A 22,398-nucleotide genomic window follows, 5' to 3' on the forward strand; every position below is an offset into this window, starting at 1 on the left:
AAGAAGTTTCCAAAGGAATTTTTATAGGTTAAAGTAGACTTACAAGGTCCTAGGATTTAGGATAATGTTAAGCCAAGATTCTCTTTTGCCCCTAGCAAAGTGTCAATCATTGAGGCAGCTGAACTCCTAGAGGGAGGTTACGCTGCCTGTTCAGGGACTTGTCAATGGGCTGTAGGCAGTAAGGGAATTTAATTTTTCTTTTTTTTTTAAATTTTTAATGTTTATTTTTGACAGAGAGAGAGAAAGAGAGAGAGTGAGCGAGCTTGAGTGGGGGAGGGGCAGAGAGAGAGGGAGACACAGAATCTGAAGCAGGCTCCAGACTCTGAGCTGTCAGCACAGAGCCTGATGTGGGGCTCAAACCCACAAACCACATTATCTTGTGAGATCATGCCCCAAGCTGAAGTTGGATGCTTAACCAACTGAGCCACCCAGGTGCCCCAGGAATTTAATTTTTCATTTGCCTTAGTTTCCCACATCACCATGGCAAACACTTAAACCCCTTTCCTTTGTTCTTGGGTAACCAGGAGTGTGAGAGGAATATCATACATATTCCACCTGGTGGTGGGCAGGTGGTGGTGGTGGGGTGGGTTGAGAAACTCTTAGCCTGTACTTTGCCCTTGGCTTGCCCCATGCTCCCTCATCACATACTTTTTTTTTTTTTTTTTTAAGATGGCTATTTTGGTTTGTGACTTATGTAGATTTCCTCCTGGCTCAAATCTCATTTTGCAGCTTGTCTCTATAGGTGTTTATCAAAGTGGGAGCAAAATGAAAATTGCCAGAGGTGGGGCCCTGCGATCTGCCTTGTCAACAGGCATGTCTAGGTCAAGTCTAGGAGTTACTGCTTTAGTGTTTCAGGACCCACCACTCTGCTCTGAAGTACACCTCCATCCCACTCCCCACCCCCACACGATAGATTTTTGTTTTTTGTTTTTTTTTTTCTTGGCATTTTAACAGAGGGTTTCATGGGGAAGAAATTAGCCTGGATGGCTAAGACTGGATTGTCTAGAAGTTTACTTTGTCCAGCACACCACAGGTTAATGCAGAGCTGACATGTAGCATGACTGGTCTAATAATCCTATATCATGAACATGGATAAAACAGTTATAGAGGGAAATTTTCAGGATATTTCCTGAGTAATAAAAATAAGAGGTCAGTTCTTCAGCATTATTGTCACTCATTGTCATTACTGCCATCATTAACAATGGCCATTTAAAACACCATGCTTTTAAAGTTGAGCTAAAAGGTCTAAATGGTTTCTAGGTGGTGAGGAAGATCTTGACCTGGAGCTTGATGGTTTATAGCAAAGAAATATTCATATGTAAATGAGCCAGTGCTAAGATTTAATAACATAAAAGTCAGTCATTTGTACCTACGTTGATGTTTTTCAGGGGCTCTTCACAAGCCAAAGGAATGATTAAATATATAGATAGCCCAAAGTAAACATAACACACAGCGTCTTGATATGATACTAAAAAAAGTAGAGTGAGATAAAAAACAGCTAAGAGGAGAGGCATAAGCTATTAAAATGTGCTAATTTCAGACTTTTAAAATATATAAATTTATGAATAAAAGGAACTACATGGGCTAAGCCAGATGTATACAGAGAATTGAGTAATTTGTGAGGCAAACATTATTTAGTAGTATTCCAGGAGAGCAGATAAAGCAAACTGTTGTGATCTTGGGGTTCCTAACATCAAGTAGCTCCCGACTGCCAGTAGACCCACAATTACAATGTGATATAATAAATTCCATTTTAGACATACAAATACTAGAAGAGAAGGTAGACCGCATTCTAAACTTTGCTTGGGGAGGTTCTGGAAGTTCAGATGATCTTAGAGCTTATGGACACTATATGCTCAAGAAATGTTTGCCTGCCATCATTATTCTTAATCTTCATGACAACTGACCTGGGAATCAGGTATTTTTCAGATTATTTTTTCATATGGGTTTAGTTTAACCTTAGTCTGTGGCTTGGGATATTGTAATTTTGCTCGCTTTCTTCCCGTCTGTACATACTACAGAAGGAACAGTGAGACCCATTTGGGGTTTGATAAAATGCCTCTAATAATGCTGTTCAACATGCATGTAAGTGTTAGAAATTCAGGGCCTTTAAGCAAATAGCTCTGGAAATGGTGTTGAGTTGCAGCTTTTGCATCTCAGAAGGATATCTGAGAAGTAGATGTATTATACTTAAAGTTTAATTTGAGTTTAAGAAATAAGTTGAATAGACAGTGACTGTGGCTGCTAACAATACTGTGTGTCTTTCTATTCAGGAAAGCTGGTGGTATCTAGAGGCCAGATGGTTGGGTTCTCTTTAATTATTTTCCTCACAGCCATTTCTAATGAAATAGCTAAGAAAGAAATGAAGAAAACAGAATTCACGAACAGAATTCACGAACACGGGAAAGTTAAGTAAGGTGGTGCATTTTAAGTACATAACCTGCGTGAGGTGCTTAGACTTTTAAAGGCTAATTGAAAGAGAAACTTGGCCAAGAAGGAGAAGCCACTTGAGGCCAGCTGGGTGTTAAACCACACTGAAAATTGAAGATGACTCTCCTGGAGGACCATTTCCCTACAAGCTAAGAAAAGTTTGGAATACTTTATTTATTTAAAATTTTAAAATATTTATTTATATTTGAGGGAAAGAGAGACAGAGCATGAGCAGTAGAGGGGCAAAGAGAGAGGGAGACACAGAACTCGAAGCAGGCTCCAGGCTCTGAGCTGTCAGCACAGAGCCTGACACGGGGCTCGAACTCACGGACGGCGGGATCATGACCTGAGCCGCAGTCGGACGCTTAACTGACTGAGTCCCCAGGCTCCCCTAGAATACCGACTTTTAAAATGATGCTCATTTAATGGAAACTTTTGTTTTAATTTGCCAAATTTAAATTTTAACAAGTAGAAAAATCTATCTTTTAAAAAATTATTTATTTTTAATAACTGTTTTCAATTATAATTAACATACAATCTTACATTAATTTCAGGTGTACAGTGTGGTGATTCAACAATTCTATAAATTACTCAGTGCTCATCACAATAAGTGTGCTTTTTTTTTAAAAAAAATTTTTTTTTTCAACATTTCTTTATTTTTTTGGGGACAGAGAGAGACAGAGCATGAACGGGGAAGGGGCAGAGAGAGAGGGAGACACAGAATCGGAAACAGGCTCCAGGCTCTGAGCCATCAGCCCAGAGCCTCACGCGGGGCTCGAACTGACGGACCGTGAGATCGTGACCTGGCTGAAGTCGGACGCTTAACCGACTGCGCCACCTAGGCGCCCCAATAAGTGTGCTTTTTAATCCCCTTCACCTATTTCACCCACCTCCCCTCTGGTAACCTTCTGTTTGTTCTCCGTATTTAAGAATCTGTTTTTTTGGTTTGTCTTCTTCTTTCTTTGTTCATTTGTTTTGTTTCTTAAATTCCTCATATGAGTGAAATCATATGGTGTGGTGTCTCTCCCGATTGGATAGGGGCCCCCAAATGTGGTGCCATGATCGAGTGGAAGCCAGTGGCACAGGTGGTGAAAAGAATTCACCTGAGGCAGAATAAAGGAGATAGAAGTTTACTGAATATACTGCAAGGGAGCAGTGGGCAGAACAGCAGGACAGCAGAGGAGAGGCTGTCTGTAATGAGGCAATAGGTGGAGGCTGTTTTTAAAGGGGGAAGGTGAGGAGGTATGGTGAGGTATGGAATTTTCCCTTTCTTGGTAACTGTGCCTGGTTGTAAGTAGCCCATTGGTCAGTTAGGGCCTATGGATATTTCAAGGTGGGGATCCTGATGGGCCTGTCTGTATTCAACCAGGTGCTTGTTGTGGGCCCTTTCTACATTCTGTCACTCAAGCCTGTTTGTCTAAAAGCAGCCTTACGTATGGTATTTATCTTTCTCTGATTCTGTTTCACTTAGCATTATATACCCTTTAGATCCATCCATGTTGTTGCAAATGGCAAGATCTTACTCTTTTTTATGGCTGAGTAATATTCCACTGCACGCACACACACAAACAAACACACACCCCTCTTCTTTATCCATTCATCAATGGATGGACCCTTGGGTTGCTTCCATAATTTGGCTATTGTAAATAATGCTACAGTAAACATAGGAGTGCATATATCTTTTCAAATTAGTGTTTTCATTTTCTCTGGGTAAATGCCCGTTAGTGGGATTACTGGAATTGTAATTATATTTTTAATTTTTTGAGGAATGTGTATACTATTTCCTACAGTGGCTGCATCAGTTTGCATTCCCACCAACAGTGTGCAAGTTTCCTTTTTCTCCACCTCCTTACCAACACTTGTTCTTAATTTTTTTTGAAGGAGGGGGCAGCAAGTCGGGGAAAAGGCCAGGGGGGAAGGAGAGAGAGATAGAGAGAGAGAGACAGAAACAGAGACAGAGACAGAGAGAGAGACTGAAAGGGAGGGAGAAAATCTTAAGCAGGCTTCACACCCATTGGGGAGCCCAATGTAGGACTGGATTCCACAACCGTCAGATCATGACTTGAACCGAAATCAACAGTTAGATGCTTAACTGACTGAGCCACCCAGGCACTCCTAAATCTATCTTTTTATGAGGAAGATCTGACTAGAGCCATCCATATTTGTGGTAGGCTACGTACCATGTGATTTGAAATGTATGATGTAAGCAGCCTTGCTACCTATTGGTGGTATATTAAAATTGCAGGTTTAACTTCAAGCTGAGTTAGGGTCTTCTAAAAAATAGTAAATACTAAACAGCACAATAGAGAAGTGGATGGAAAATATCAGAAGGATGGAAATAGAGAAGATGGAAAATATCATCTGACTTTTTCTTTAAAATTTTTTAAAAAATGTTTTATTTATTTTTGAGAGAGAGAGAGGGAGACAGAACACAAGTGGGAAGGACAGAGAGAGAGGGAGACACAGAAACCAAAGCAGGCTCAGGGCTCTGTGCTGGACGCAGGGCTCAATCCCATGAACCATGAGATCATGACCTGAGCTGAAGTCTGGTGCTTAACCGACTGAGCCACCCAGGTGCCCCACATCTGACTTTTTTCTTAAAAGATACTATATGAAACATATGGTTAAAAAGATCCTAGAAATTTCTGGAAAGCAGAAGCTAGAGAATAGTTCTTTTATTGGCAAAATCTCCTTCAATGATGGGATCTTTCTTATTAAATGTAGAGCACTGAACACTAAGAAAAAATGAAATATCTTTCTTGAAAGGTAAGTGAGTAGAACACAGTCAAAGCATTGCATATGACATTTATCAAGCTTCAGAGGAAAAAAAGAGATTGTCAATTCCTTGTCTGTCACTCATTGGGACAATACTTTCTATATTTATTAAGTCAATGATATGCAGCCCACAGAACCACAAAAGCAGGCTGATGTTCTCAAGACAAAAAATGAGTCTCATATTGTAGCAAGAAATAAGTAAACCTGTGGTTTCTCTTTATATTTCTTTGCTTGGCCTTTGTGGCTGTTACTACTTTAGTGCCCTTTTCCCATTTACATTATTTTTAGCATTAGGAGTGAAATTTCTAATCAGCCAGACATACCATCAGAATCTGTAGTTAAATTGTTGCTTTGGTATTATGCTTATAGAAACTGAGTTTCCCATAATTCAGAATAGTAAAAGCAAAAGCAAATATATAGCCTCTTAAATGTGTTTCTTTGCATAAATCTTCAAGTATTTTAGCCACCAATCCATATAAAAGCACATAATTCTGTTCTCTTTTTCGTTCACCTCATTATTTAAGAGCTTCCATATGGAAAAGCCAAGCACGCTTGATGAATTGAGTGGTGCCACTCAAGTGATTTATAGAAAAATTTCTTTAGGGAGGTGAACAAGCAAGTGTCACTGTGGACTTTTGACATATTATTAGTGATTTCTTGAGAGTGAATAAGGTATACTAGTCTAGTTGTGTGTCCTTCTTTGTGTTTTATATACAGACCATTCCTACCCCCATTTCCACAATGTGGCCTCCTCCTGGAAAAAGCACACCTTGCAAGGTGCCTCCTAGATATGCCGCAAAGATGACCACCCAACTTGTTCAGTTGGTGGAGAACCTGAACACTGGGGAGTTCTTTGTAGCACAGCTTAATGATGATAAAACAGACTTAGAATTATTAAATATACATTTAGAACTCAATCACACATTATCTCAAACTAGATTTTCTTATAAACAAGGGGTAGCAGCAATCACAGGTTGAAGAAAACTCACAAGAGAACCATAGCTCTGAGACCATAGTGTGAACCATGGTTTGAAAAATGTTATGCTAAGGTCAGTGTGCCTCAACCCTGGATGTATATTAGAATCACCTAAGCAGTTAAAAAGATTTTTTAAAATGTTTATTTATTTTTGACACACACAGAGAGAGACAGAACATGAGAGGGGGAGGGGCAGAGAGAGAGAGGGAGACATAGAATCCGAAGCAGGATCCAGGCTCCAAGCTGTCAGCACAGAGCCTGACGTGGGGCTCGAACTCACAAACTGCAAGATCATGACCTGAGCCGAAGTCAGACGCTCAACCGACTGAGCCACCCAGGCACCCCTCACCTAAACAATTAAAAAAAATCACCTTAATATCAGGATCCACTCGAGATGGGTTTATTGAGAATTCTTAGGTGTCTTACTCAGCCACTTATAGCTTTAAAAAATTTCCCAGGTGATTCCAAATGCATAGCCAATGCTGGGGGCAAGGCCATGGATAGATATTTGGGGGGATTCACCTTGGACCTTGTCTATGATAGGCAGGTCAGCTGTTACTCCTGCAATGTGCGCTCACTGACTGTAGCGATAACTCCAGCCAATCAGCTGCTGCAACCTACCAAAGGTATATACGTTCAGCTTCTGTATCACATAAGCCAATCCTGCCAAGGTATGTCTTTTCTTCCCTTACCTGGTTAAAATTCACTCATCCATAGGGTAGGTAGTATTGCCTAATAGAGCGTATGCAGAGAAGTCAGGCAGACCTGGTTAAAATTCTAACTCAACCATTTATGTATGGATATTTGCTGAGCTTTTGTTTCTTCAGCTACACACTGCAGATTAAGACTGAGCCAGTCACCATATGTACACAGTACCTGCTGCCCCCTGTTGTTATTGTTCCTACCTTAGAGCTACACCTCCCTTCTACATGACCTAAATGAACATTAGTTATTAGGGTTGTATTGCATATGTATTTGCTGTGTGACCTTGTGGTCTGGGGCTGTAGGTAGATTTCACATATTTTTGTCACGGATTCTGCCTTCCACTTCTTGGTCACTCACAGTCTTCTTTTCATTGCCACCAACCCCAGTCTTAAAAAAAAACACCTGGTATGCCCGGGTACCTCAGTTGGTTAATCGTCTGACTCTTGGTTTTGGTTCAGGTCATGATCTTGCGGTTTTGTGAGTTTGGGCCCCGCGTCGGGCTTTGCACTGGCAGTGTGAAGCCTGCTTGGAATTCTCTCTCTCTCCCTCTTTCTCTGCTCCTCCCCCATTTGTGCTGTCTCTGTCTCTCTCAGAATAAATAAATAAAAAATAATGTTTAAAAAATATCCCAGCTTTATATAGCTCTCTGTATGATAGTTGTGTTCTAAATGTTGATGACACACTGTCCTTTCTGGATTTCAAAATGCCATAGTCTTCCTAATGCAGACATTGAAAACAATTGCATAGAATCAAGATTTCAGTAGTTCAAGTAATAAACTATGTAGAGTTACATTATAGGCATTTTGAAATACGATGTTTTGAAATACTTGTTCAATCCTGAGTAGAATCACCATTTTTAACTACTATGGGGGCATAATGGTATTTTCATGTAAAATACATTTTTTCCATTAATAATCAGAGGCTGTATAATTATATAAATACATGCACAAAATCAGGGAGTCTGCCAAGAATTATCAGCAGACCATTTTCATTTATGATTTCTTTATAATGTAAAGTCATTTACTGTGGCCTTTTTTTCTTTGAGCTCAAATATAGCTTTGATTCTGTCTAGGGACTGTGCCTTGTGGTCCTGTAAGCTTTCTCACTGTGACGCTAAGACCAAATGGGAAGAGATGCTATAATATTGCAACATAGTCTTGCAAATAGGTGTGAAGAGTCAATCTTCTAAAGTTTCATTAGTTTGTGTCTTCTGGTGGCTGCACCTGTATAGTTTTATAATGTAAATAACATTCCTTTTTTTGGAATTTATTTTTATTTATTTTATGCTTCGAATCTGTTTTCCTGATGATTTATTTGAGCTCCAGCCTATGAAACTGGGACAGGCAAGAAGGCTGTGGTGGGTATACAAGGGTCACAGAAGACTGTTCTGGATCTGAAGTTGCTTTTCTGTCATCACCAACCATCTCATCTAGGGGGCCATTTTGCTCTGTGGCAAAAATGAAGAAACTCCAGACCAAGGTATGCTAACTTTGGTTTGGACTTTCCAGCATTTCTTTCCTGTCTATCTCCATTTTGGCAGAGGTACTTGGGGATGCCGAACGTTCTCTCCACACACGGGAGACTCAAGCTCCTGAACTCTGTGCCAGGGAGGAGCCCTGGTCTCTAGGGAGGGGGATCCTCGTGGGTTTTGGTGGTGGACTCTGCCTAGGAGCAGTTGAAAAACAAGTACCTAGGGAATGCTACTTGGCCTTTATAGGTAGCATTATTGAATGGGGGGTATTTGGGTCTGGAATGACCCTGACATCCTGGGATTCTGGCAAAATCTGACTTTGGGGATGATTTCATCTCAGGGATTCTGACAAGATCTGACTTTGGGGATGATTTCATCACAGGGAAGACAATGGAGTGCTTTCCAAGTGATTCTAAATAAATAATTGGCCTTGGCATTTGCTTAGGTTGTTTATAATTTTAGGCCCCACGTAGAAAAATTTCAGAGCAAAAGTTCTGCTCAGGTAAAATAGCATTCAAAGGCAGCTGCCTTCACATTGGGGTTCACCCACACTGGGGCTGCACGAAGACCTCCCAGACTCTTAACATTTGTAAGTACTTTTCGCTAATGTTGATGTACCTGAGATTCGGTGCCTGTGCCCGCCCTGCCATACCCCCCCCCCCCTTGCTCTTTTTGGGTTACCATATAATTTGTCAATCAGACTGGAACACTTTTGAGAGTGAATGGGGGGCACTATCAATAATCATACCAAGGCTGGGGCATTTGGGTGGCTCTGGCGGTTGAGTATCTGACTCTTGGTTTTCGCTCAGGTCATGATCTTGAGGTTCATGAGTTCAATCCCCACATGGGGCTTACTACTGTCATTGCAGAGCCTTCTTCAGATCCTCTGTCCCCCCTCTCTCTCTCCCTCCCCCACTCACTCTCTCTCTCAAAAATAAACATTTAAAAAATGTATAAACAAAAGTATACCAAGGCAACAAGTGTGCCCTGGGATTATTTTGGACAAAACTGCATTGTGTTGTCCCCTTACACTTCTCCCATTTTACAAGAGGAATACAAACCTCTTCCTCCTCTTGATTCTTATGGACACGAATGACCCTAAATTTGTAAACTTCTGGATGCCAAATCAACAGACAAGTGAGAACATACGACTCCACAGGGAATGACTGATAATAGCAAGTCAAGGGAAGTTTCGATAAGAAATAGTGAAGGGGTGGCTCTATCATTTAAGCAATAAACTCATGGTGAGTCCCTGTGACGTCTCTTCCTCCCTCTCTATCTTATAATCAGAATTCACAAGTGAGATGGTTGTCACAGGCACATGTAGGGACACACTCACTTAAAATGAAAATGGGGGCACCTGGGTGGCTCAGTTGGTTGAGTGTCTGACTCTTGATTTTGGCTCAGGTCATGATCTCATGGTTCATGGGTTCGAGCCCCACATCAGGCTCTGCACTGATGGTGTAGAGCCTGCTTGGGATTCTCTCTCTCTTTCTCTGCCCCTCTCCTGCTCATGCTTTCTCTTGTTCTCTCAAAATAAATAAATAAATAAAAACTGAAAAAAGAAAAAAGAAAATCTGGCTTTTTAGAATGGAACCTAAATCTAATTTGGCTGGTGGTTTTGACAACAAGGATCACCATTACCTATTTGGTTATGTGACAGATATTTTCCCTAAATCAAATGAGCTAAATCTTTTGCTCTAAGGTTTTGAAAAAAACACATTAAGCCCATATGCATTTTACCATGTGCCATGAGTGACACTTCTAGCAATGATTAAACATTTTTAATCTAATAACAATTTTTAGGGGGTGACTTAAAAATACAAGCGGTAACATAGTTTTTCATAATCCTATTAGTAAAAATCTTTGAAGATGATTTGAAGCATTTGCATTAAAGCATTCATGATGTTTACTGTCCTTGTCTCCTGCCTCAAGGTCACAGGTCAGCCACAGCAGGTGCCACATATTTCCAAATGCCTCCTTCCCCCATCCATGTGAAACCGCTGTGGCCCAGTAACTCCTCAGTAGATGAATCCCATGCTAGAGACAGTACCTCAAAGGAGGACTGCACCATCTCGTCCAGTTGGTCTGGACACTTCATTTGTGACTAGGTCTGTCAGGGTCCAAGTATACTTCTCTCTGGGAAACTTGCTAAGGCCGGTTTATTCCAAAACATATACACTTTTCCCTTCTTTTTCCTATTTGGCAACCATAAGGTAAATTTCTGTGCAGAGAATACCAGAATTATACCTCGGCCATGGCTATCAGTCTAATTAGATCCTTATTTATTAGATTGGCAAATTTCTCCTTAGACCTAGCAGATAGCTGTTTTGTGTCTTATTTTGTTCTTCAGTGAATTAAAAAAATTTTTTTAAATATTTATTTGTGAGCGAGAGAGTGAAAGAGAGAGAGTGTGTGAGTGAGAGGGGGAGGGGCAGTGAGAGAGGGAGACATAGAATCTGAAACAGGTTCCAGGCTCTGAGCTGTCAGCACAGAGCCCAATGTGTGGTTCAAACTTGTGAACTGTGAGATCATGACCTGAGCTGAAGTCAGACGCTTAACTGAGCCACACAGGTGCCCCTGTTCTTCAGTAAATCTTAATGCAATGACAGAGATGATGAACCCAAAAGGAAGGTGATTGAAAAGTTTCTTGAGGAAATTGGACTTCAGTCTTGTTGGTCAATGCACAGAGGAATAAAATCAGGTTTATGTAGGTAAATATGATGAATGGGAAAGATGCCCATACTCTGCTTTGTAATGCTCTAACTCAAACTTGTTAAAACTCAACTGGAAAAAAAAAAGTTTTTGGAGCACAAAGGTAGGGAAACAAAAAAGAGCAGATTGAGGGAAAGAGTCTGCTGATTTGAAACAGGAGAGTATGGATGGCAGGTGGCTTGTTCACCCATACGAAGGGGCTATTGTCAACATTATTGATTACAAAAATATGGATGGAGGAAACTTGCTGATGGGCAACTAGGAATTCCCATCTTAGTTCTTAGTTTACATCTGGATGGTTCTGAAAATGTCACTTATCTCTGGACAGGTTAGCAGTACTGATATATCTTTGGTACTTGACAGGAAGATCTACAAGAAGTGGCTTATATTTTTGTGGATTCTTAGGTAGAAAATGGCACCCTCTAATGTATTATTCCATTTGACTTTGGCAAGAGTAGTTCATTGCATGCTGGACATGGCGTTCATGTTGAAGCAGTAGCACTCGGATCATTCTTGCCAAGTTGGAAGGTTTATAAAAAGCATCTTCCAGGGTTGCACTTTGATTCTGGTATAAACTTATATCAGTAAATTAACCTGTGAAACAGTTAGTTGACTCATGCCTAATTAAAGAATGTCTCTATATCCATGATGAAAACAATTAAATGAGTAATTTACAAAATTATTTTTTAACATATGACAGAGCTAATTATACCGACACTGCTACTGTAGGTAACCCAAAACTAACTGCATTATAATTATAATGTACTCTCTCGACTGGCACAGATTTAACCCACGGCTTCAAACTCCAAAGATGATTTTCTTTCTTCTGATCCCAAACTAGTAATTTTTCATAAGACTGTATAAAACCTTCTAAAATAATATATCATTAGAAAACAAGGGACAATAAATTCATGTTAGCAAATGCAAATTGCCACAGTTTTGCATGCTACCAAGGTGAAGGATTAGGTGTAAATAGTGTAATTTGATGGAAATAGATGAGCCCACAAGTGAAAAAGATGGGTTGGCACATTAGATATTATTAATATTTTGTGTAGGTCTTCTTTTGTTGATTTTTACCCTTTTTTTGGCTAGCAATTTAACACTTAAGAGTTATGATGAGATTTTATTTCTCATGGAAGTCCTTACTTAATAACCTGAAATGTTAGTCCAATACATGACAGAGGAGAAATTACGTAAAATTGTTATAACCTCGAGTCTTGTACCAGTTTTTCTTCCTCTTTCTTCTGTCACTGAACAGGCTGAGACACTTATTTCGTGGTTGGACTATTGTAATAGCCTATTGTAATGGCTTATTGTAATAGCAGCCTCTCTTCCCTTGTGTATCCCCCATTCACTTCATTCTGCTGATTTAGTTAATCTTTGAGTTCTTACTTCATTATTTACATCCCTTCGGAAGCTCAATGGCTCATTCCAGCAATAGTTGATGTGTAAAGTACTTGGCCTGCCTGCCAGTCAAAAGCAGCCACCCTTTACTCAGTATTGACCAGACATTAGGGGCTATGTAGGTACAGTATCTTACTTAATCCTAACAATAACCCTGTGAAGTGGATACCATGGTTTCCCTTTTATCCAGAAGGAAAGAGAAGCTCAGAGAATTTGAGTAATATTCTCAAGGTGATACAGCTCATAAGTGGCAGAGCTGGAATTTGAAGCTGATCTGAGTTTAACTGCCAGGCTAGACTTCCTCCAAAGAGACTCCATCATCTGATTCTAATTTACCTGTTTGCCTTAATGGCAATTACTTCCCCACATCTGATGTCGTTCATGTATTCTAAAATATTTAGTAAGCATCTATCGTGTGCCACAGACTGGTAGGAAATGGTTGGTCCCAACCCTCCCATTGGTCTTGTGGTGATGTGATATCTGTCCTCAGGCCATATGATCATGTCACTGTTCTCTCATCACATAATGCACTTTCCCTCCCCAGGGGCATTTCTAATGCCTTCTTGTCAGATTTGCTCATTCTTTGAGGACTCTCTCAGGTCTTTCCCCCCATGATGTCTTCCATCCGTTCAAGTCTAGGGAACTATCTCCCTTTGTGAAGTTACAGTTCATACTCATTCTCCACATTCACAAACTAGCTCTGCCAACAAGTAGCTGTGTGATCTAATTGTTATAAATAAAAGTTACTTAACTTCTCTGAACCTTAGTTTCTTCATTTGTGAAATGGAAATAATCATAGTATCTATCCCATGGCAATATCGGTAGGATTAAATAAATTGTATGTAAAGCACTCAGAATAGCACCTGGCATATATTAGGTACTGAGTTAGCTAACAATATTATTATATTATTAGTCTATGGTTCATTTGTAAAGAATCATGTGACATTTCTGGTATATAGGTCTCTAGTATTACAGGCCTCTTAGATTATTATTTTAAAACTCTTATAGATTTTTTTTTTATTTCTGTGATACCTACCAGAGGTTTTTTTTTCCCCTACACTAATTTTGTTCTAATTGTTTTCTATACATAAGAAAATTTACTGTTAGAAGAAACTTACTTTAGGATTATTCTTATTTCTAACAAGGTCCTATTTTAGAAGTCTAATGGGCTATCCATTGTGCAACAGAGTCTCTAACAGGGTCATTTCAAAGAGTAAAAAGACCGGTGTTGCAATGGGTTCTACATATTGTGTTACTATTGTGATTTAGCCTCATTCTATTTATGTTCATCTATTTTACTCAGCAATATAAATGAATGCAACTTTTTGTGATTACATATTTACTTGTATATAATAAATTTATCTTAAAAAAGGGAGACCAGGTTGTAAAATGTTAGTAAAATCTTTTGCACCTGAGTCTGTTAGTTGTTACTAAACTCTGGATCCTGAAGCTGTGATTATTATTTAGAACTCTTACTTACCTTAACTCATCTAGTTCGGACAGCAACTACAAAAATAATCTAATCAGAAAAATTACCCCTTTGGGATGAAACAAATACTTGAAAAATGTTGAAAGGGGTAGAGGAAAATGTGTGCATAAAAATATTGGAGGAACATTTTATTTAAGGAGAATCATCAGTTTCTTGTCTTTTCCTAATGAAATCTAGGTGCCTGGGATTAACTCTGACCATGGAGCTCTTCATGACCTAAAAAAACATAAATTGGTGCAGAGAGTAGGGGCTTCCTTTCTTTTTTTCTTTTTCTTTTTCTTTTTTCTTTTTTGGAGAGAGAGTATGTGCAAGTTGGGAAGGGCAGAGGGAGAGAGAGAGAGAGGGAGAGGGAGAGAGAGGGAGAGAGAAGGAGAGAGAGGGAGAGAGAGGGAGAGAGGGAGAGAATCTCAAGCAGGCTACATGCTCAGCACAGAGGCTGACTCGAGCCGAAATCAAGAGTCAAATGCTCAACCAGCTGAGCCACCCAGGTGTCTCTCCTTTCTAAAACTCTTTATTTTTCCCTGCACAAGAGAGTTCTGAACACAGATATATTGTTGATGAAAGGCTACCTTAGCTCAAGGAAGAAAAGTGGGCATCAGGATTAGTGGGTGGAGCAGAGGGAGCTAATATGAGAGCCACTCTGGGCCAGATAGTTTGCTAGATGTTTTGTATGTTATCTTATTAGAGAATATTTGATAGATTTTTTTTCTGGTAGCAGGTAACAAGAACCCAAAACAGCTTAGTTAAAGGGAAAATAAAATGTGTCATCACTGTATCAGCAAGAAATCCAAGAGTAAGGCACAACTAGATGCAGGGATGTCATTGACACCAGTGAGAACTGCTGTCCCTCAGCTCTGCTTTCCTCTGTGTTGGTTTAATGTTCAAGAGGACTTTTTCCAGGAAGAGGCAAAGATGGCTGGCTACTGGTTGATCTAGTCTAGGCTTCCATTATTCTTTCTGCTAGGAATTTCTGCAAAAGCCAGTGGGGGGGTGGGGGGGGGAACTCTGGTCAGCCTTACCTGGCTTTTGTGCCCATCCTTGAACAACCACTTTGCTTAAGGGATGAGGTAATCTGGCCAGTCTGGGTCACATGTTCACCCTTGTCCTGGTAGAAGCAGGGCCCTGTGAGGGAGAGGAAGAGCAGCTTCCAAAGTGGGAAAATTGTAACGAATATCCACTAAAATGAGAATAAAAACACTAACCATATTCTGGGCTAATAGGAATGGGTATGGAAGACGTTGGTACAGTAAACCATGATAAAAGCTTTAATGGCCTTCTTGACTGTTTGTCCTTAAATTCACCAGGTCTAGGAGGTTGAGCAATGTCAGTACACATTTCTAACTGTGGTCTCACTTCAGGCTCTGGAGGGTAGACCTACTCTTAATCTTAAAAAGGTGAAGGTAGGGGCGCCTGGGTGGCGCAGTCGGTTAAGCGTCCGACTTCAGCCAGGTCACGATCTCGCGGTCCGTGAGTTCGAGCCCCGCGTCAGGCTCTGGGCTGATGGCTCAGAGCCTGGAGCCTGTTTCCGATTCTGTGTCTCCCTCTCTCTCTGCCCCTCCCCCGTTCATGCTCTGTCTCTCTCTGTCCCAAAAATAAATAAACGTTGAAGAAAAAAAAAAAAGGTGAAGGTACATCAGGGGCCCAGGGTATATAATTTACCAGCACAGCCTCCAGTCAGTCTAGTCCTTGCTGTCACTCCGAACTTGCAGCCCAGTTCTCCATCCACTGGGTTTTTGCTATGACTTTTATTATTGAGTTTACTATGACTGACTCCTTATCCTGTTCCCCAAGGGGAACGCCACCCTGGCTACTTGTAACTTTATGATCAACTTCTTTTCTCTCCCATTCTCCAATTACTGAGAATTCCAGTTTCTGCTCTGTCATTCTTTGACTGAAGCCCTGCTCATTACCCCAGCTCTTCCAAGAACTAGAATTTCTTTCTACAAATTCCTTACCACAGAATTTGGTCCAACATGGGTTTCCTGGTCCTTCTCTGTGGTGCAGCCCATCTCACTGTAAGAACATCTTCCATTATCTTGTCCTCTGGATTCAACTATCTACTTATTCATGTATACTTTTATTCACTAAATAGCTATACTTTTTTTCCTCAGTAAATATTACTTCAGGTCTGTTAGATACTTACTTCTGGGTTAGGGCTGGAGAAAAGGGGTACCTGGGTGGCTCAGTCAGTTAAGCATCTGATTCTTGACTTCAGTTCAGGTCATGATCTCACGCTTTGTGAAATCGAGCCCGCATCAGGCTCTGCGCCCTGCTTGGGATTCTCTCTCTCCCTCTCTCTCTGTGTCCTTCCCCGACTCACACTCTCTCTCTGTCTCTCGAAAATAAATAAGTAAACTTAAAAAAAAGAAAAGAAAAGATGAATGGTTCCTATCCTCTTTGAGTTCAGAGAGAAAAAAGCACCCAGTGATCTCCAAATTATTAGAGAGCTCCAGAGGTGCATATACAAAGACCAGTCCTGGGGAAAAAGGTCAGGAAGGCTTCCTGTGAATGTGGTTCTTGAATGAGTAGTGGTTAGCTGGGAGAAGATACCAGCTGCCCAAGTAAGGGGAACAGAGTCTGCGAAGTGTCAGTCATGAGAGAATGGAAACAGCTCACTGTTCTGTGTGTGATGTGTATTGGGAGAGCATTAGCAGATAAGGAAAATAGGTAGAGAGTGACAAGATCATGAGGGACTTCTAAATCATATAAACGTGTTTGGCCTTTTTCCTAAAAAAGCTATCTCCTGCTTTTCCCTATTGAACAGACCACTTTACAATGATCTCATTGGAGGATTTTGGTGAGTAGCAATTAAATTCTGTCTTCCCTTCTGTGTGACAAATATGTGGACAACAATTCACCCCAGCATTTGGATTTCTGATTGCTTGGCTGTCCTTAAAAAACCTATCCTGGGTCACTTTTCTTGAGGTCCTGACTGCTGAGGCCTGCTCTCTTCCACCATAAAGCTCTGATAATTAGCATTGGGCTGATCTTAGACATGGTGGAGTAGACATCTTACTTAAAAGGAAGAGTAATCTCCTTTTAAGTGGGGTGGAAGGGCGCCCACCTCACACACACACAAAAAACTTTCTCAATCCCGGAGTCTAAGATTATGATCAAAATTATTTCTTAAGGATCTTCTAGGATGAGGGTATATGTCTATCTTCTTTTCTTTTCTTTTTTTCCTTTTCTTTTCTTTTGAGAAAGAGAGAGGGTGCAAGTTAGTGAAAGGCAGAGAGAGAAAGAGAGAGAATCCCATGAGGGACAGAGAGAGAGAAGCTAGGCTCAGGGCTTGAGCTCACCCAATGTGGGACTCAAACTCATGAACTGTGAGATCATGACCTGAGTTGAAGTCAGATGCTTAATGACTGAGCTACCCAGGTGCCCCTGGATGCCTTATTTTCAAAGCAACAGGAGAGAAAACATTCTAGTTTACTGATACATTAGAAGGGCTTTAATAAAGACTTCATGTAAGGTTTTATGATGTTTAAGAGAATGAGATCAGAAAAGAAGAACATGGGAGGCTTCTCAGGTCCAGTAGACTTCACTACTACTAACCTTTAGAAGGGGATCTCGAGCCTATAAGAATTCTGATGGTCTTCAGGTATCCAGTAAAATGAGTAAGGGGTTCTGCAGTAATTTTAGCCTTATTCACATTTTTATTAGAGCCAATGTAATTTAGAAGGAGAGAAATACTGGTTTTAAGTAAAGTATGGGGAGGGAAGGAACGTTTAGCCATAGAAACTGAAAGAAGAGGTAGATACGTATTCAGAAGTTAAAAGTAGTTCTTGGCCAAAAGAAAATTTTATAGCTCCTGAGAAGGGTGGGCGAGAATAACCTCTAGACCATACTAGAAATGAGCCAACGACATTTAAGGTTTACAACAGGAAGCAATTCCACCTTTTCACTTGTCTTCATAACTGCCTTATTGCAAGGAGGAGGGAAGGGAGCTGGGATGGGGAGGGTTGAAAGTCATCCTCTCCTCTGAAAGCATGACACGATGCTGTGGTCATCCAGTGTTCTTCTAAATTCATGGCAATGATTTGGCCTGACCCCTCTTTGTTTTATTAGAGAGGCCCCATTTACAAAAGGCAAAATCATCTTAACTATAAATATAAATACTTCTATATAAAGAGAAGTGAAATTTTATGTATTTGTGTTTTCATGGGCACCAGACTGGATCTCATGCTCTAAGACTTCGTCTCCTCCCACCTTTACACACCTGTAAGGTCAACACGGCTCTCTTCCGCCATGTCAATACACTGCCTGGACTGTGCTGGTTTTCTTTCAGGACACTATTAGTAGAAGAGAAGCTGTGTGTATGTGTGTATGTATTATTTTATTAAAAAAACTTATTTGAATGTTTTTATTTATTTTTGAGACAGAGAGAGACAGAGCATGAACAGGGGAGGGTCAGAGAGAGGGAGACACAGAATCTGAAATAGGCTCCAGGCCCTGAGCTGTCAGCACAGAGCCCGACATGGGGCTCGAACTCACGGACCATGAGATCATGACCCGAGCTGAAGTTGGACGCTTAATAGACTGAGCCACCCAGGCGCCCCTGTATGTATTATTTTAAATGTTTATTTATTTATTTTGAGAGAGAGAGAGAGAAAGAACAAGCAGGGGAGGGGAAGAGAGAGAGGAGGAGAGGGAGAATCCCAGGCAGACTCTGCACTGTCAGTGCAGATCCCAAATCAGGGCCTGAACTCACGAATTGTGAGATCATGACCAGAGCTGAAACCAAGAGTCGGATGCTTAATTGACTGAGCCACGCAGGCGCCCCCTTATTTGTTGTTTTTTAAATTTTATTTTATTGTACCTTATTTTTACTGAAGTATAGTTGACACACGTTACATTAGTTTCCGGTGTGCAACATAGTGATTGGTCAAGTCTGTAGGTTACGCCGTGCTCACCACAGTTGTAGGAGTTGCAGCTACCATCTGTCTCCCTACAATGCTATTATGATACCATTGACTCGATTCCCTGTGCTTTTCCTTTCATTCCTGTGACTTATTCTTTCCATAGCTGGAAGCCTGTGTCTCCCACTCCCTTTCACCCCTTTTGCCCATCTCCTTACTTCCCTCCCTTCTGGCAATCGTCAAGTTGTTTCCCTGTACCTTTCTTTGTTTGTTTGTTCCTTTGTTTTGTTTTTTAGATTCCATGTATAAGTGAAATCATATGGTATTTGTCTTTCTGACTGACTTATTTCATTTAGCAAAATACTATCTAGGTCCATCCATGTTGCCACACACATATTTCATTACACACACACACACACACACACACATGTACACACACACACCACATCTTTTTTTTAAATCTATGCATCTATTCATGGACACTTAGGTTGGAGAACCATTATTTAAAACAGATATACAGAAAGTATGAATCTTGTACTTCCTTCTTTGTTAAATTGTTGCAGTTGCTTTCTACGTAGGGTGAATTGAATTCTGCAGAGTTGAACCTACTTCATATATTCTCCCCCATCAAGTGCCTATAGGGCTTGAGCTCTCCTTTCAGAGTTAAGTTTTTGGATAAAGAACTGGTCTTATGAAAATATGTTAAAAGAAGGCTAAGAGCTGTAGCCTTTAAGAGGAGTGACATAAGAGTCCTGTAAGGATGAGAAATGCATGGCATGTAGGCTACTTGTCCCCCACTCCTAACCTGTGGCAGACATTGCTGATCAAGCATAGCACTCTTTGCCACTAAATCTCAATAGGGCCTTGGGATCCTTGCTCATCCATGCCCCAGCAGGCGTTACCAATCAGTTAGGATTGGTACCTGGAATGAAATCAATTTGTTCTCAGTGCCTGGATTGAGTAGTTTATAAAATTAGTGTAGCAGAGACCCATTATTGAACAGTGGGCCATTCGGGCACTTATCTTTTGGCAAATGGAAGGAGTTGAGGAAAGAGGATGTCTCTCTGATGGTAGATGTGTGGAGTGTTAAAGAAAAATTGGACACAACAAGAATGGTGTTGAGACTTCACAGTTTGTCGCTAAACTACTTCCGCTCCGGTGCCTCATATTTCTCTATGCTCTAATAACAATAGGAGAGCTGAGAGGTTGTACAAAAACTTTTAATTAAAAATATCCACTCCATTAGTTTCTGCTATTCCATAGCACTTTTGTGCTCTAGGGAAGGTCTCTGCTGGGTGGAACACTGGCGTAAGAAATACCACACTGAAACTCTGTTATGATCATAATGTCTAAAATTACTTATTGACTAGGAAAATTTTTCTTTTCTGATCTTCTCTGACCACTGTTCTTCATAATCATTTCTGATATATTTTCCAGGGGATCACTTCCTGTCTTCACCCTCTTGATCAGAGCTTCCAAGTAGATAAGCTCATTTCATCCAAAAAAAGTTCTGTTAAGTAGAATTTGTTTCCAGGTCCTTTCTTGGGTAAGGTGGGGCATACAAAGGTAAAGTTTGTCTCACTACCTTTAACAGGCCTGCTCCCTCATCTGTGTACACATATATTTCTAGGTGAACACTTTAGGGAGCTTAACTGTGCACAACTGTATTAAGGAGAAATTAATCAATGTTCCCTGAGTGTCAAATAGTGATTCCAAAAGGAAGGTCCTGGAATCCAACCCAAACACATTAATGATTTGGGACTGTGGTTTTGGACAGTTTCTGGATTGCTTTTTGTTTTGTTTTGCCATAGTTGGACATTTTTTTAAAACTCTGTACAGTGAAGCTCATCTATATAATTCTGCGTTATTTTTTTCCTGTGCTATTGTTCATGCCTATGGCTCTGCCAGAAAGAACATGGGCTTCAAATTAATTTTTCCTACACATGCTATTTTGTATGTGTTCTCTCTTTATTTTTGATTGTTGTGAAGTCACCAATTTTGTTTTCCCTTGGGTATCCAATATTCTTGGACAATTCTCTGTGGCCGCAGAGACACTCAGAGGGAACAGATGTTGTGTAAACCATATCCCCCGCATATTTTCCTGCTTATATTTCCCTCTTGAAAGGAAAAAAAAAAACTAGAGGATAGCTCTCTGTGTATGGAACCTTTTTCTGACTTTAAAAAAAAAGTGCCCAGAGACTATTTATTAAGTGTATCCTACCTCTATTGTGGGAGAAAATGCTCCTTTTTGAATGGAATGACCAGGAAACTTCTCTAGTTGGTCAGAGAGGTTGATAAAGGACATTTTGTAAAGATTCCCGTCACTCTGGATAGCAGATATAAGCCACTAGTTTGCTTATTTTTTTTAAATCCCCTTGCATAGAGACCTTTTAAAACACATATTAAGTTCCAGCAAAGGTCATCAAGTCTGGGACCATATGTCAAAAATTTCAGCATTGACTTACCTCTCTCTACTTGGTTGAGAAACAAACACAATTTCAGTATCTGTAAACTTTAAGATCTGGATATTATATCCCTGGGCCTGCTCCAATTTGCCAAGTCAAACCAGAAATCCACGTCACAGCTTTCATCCTTTTTCTCTGTGTAAATTTTGTGCCCCCTCCCCTGCAAATGTTTGAAATAAGCTGAATAAACAGAACACAGTCAGTAACCTGGGGAGTGTTCTAATCAGAAATATTTTCACTCATGGGGTAAGGCTTTATGTAACCCACCAGGAGCTGTGATTTGAACCACCCATTGCAAGCAATAAAGCACTGAAATAAGGACGTATTTTTTAAATCAGATCTCTAGATCTATATTTATTTATTTTTTCCTCAGCTGCTCATGTAAAACTTCATTGTGAATTGTGCAGATGCATATAACTCTGCCTGTCTATTGGGCAATGTATTCAAATGTCAACTTCTATTCCCTGTTAATCTTTTCCATTATGTTTTTTTCTTCTGTCTTCCAAGTGTCAGAATATAAAAACATAAGTTCTCTGAAGAGACAAATGCAAAATAAAATCTACCCTTGTGCATTGCACATTCAATACCGGGTAGCTGATTTCCAACGCACACTAGAGACCAGTGTCTTCTAAATGAAATAATTTGGTCCTACAGCGTCAATACAGTGAGACATGTGAAAAAGATTCTCATTATTTAACTTTCTAAAATAGATTTTGGTATAAACTGTATTCCCTCCCAAAACTGCATAATGCACATGTGTAACGTGTGTATACAGTTTCGACTAACAGTAGATTGAACAGCTGTGTATTTACCAACCAGCTTAAGAACTTATCAGTTCTTTCTACAGCCTTTGTGTGTCTCTTTCTATTACCCTTCCCATCTGTCTATTCACAGATAACTTCTATTCTGAAAGTTGTTACCATCTCTTGCTTTTCTTTAAAGCTTTCCTTTGTGTGTTTCCATAAGTAATTTTAGAGCACACAGGATTTTAACATTATGCTTGTAATATCCATCCCTGTTAGTGTGGGTAGCTGTAGTTCGTGTATTTTCACTACCACACAGTATTCCATTGTAAGAAAAAAAAAACCCTTCACTATTCAGCCCTTTTC

This window comes from Prionailurus viverrinus, chromosome D4 (genome assembly GCF_022837055.1).
Source record: "Prionailurus viverrinus isolate Anna chromosome D4, UM_Priviv_1.0, whole genome shotgun sequence".
Taxonomy (NCBI): Eukaryota; Metazoa; Chordata; class Mammalia; order Carnivora; family Felidae; genus Prionailurus; species Prionailurus viverrinus.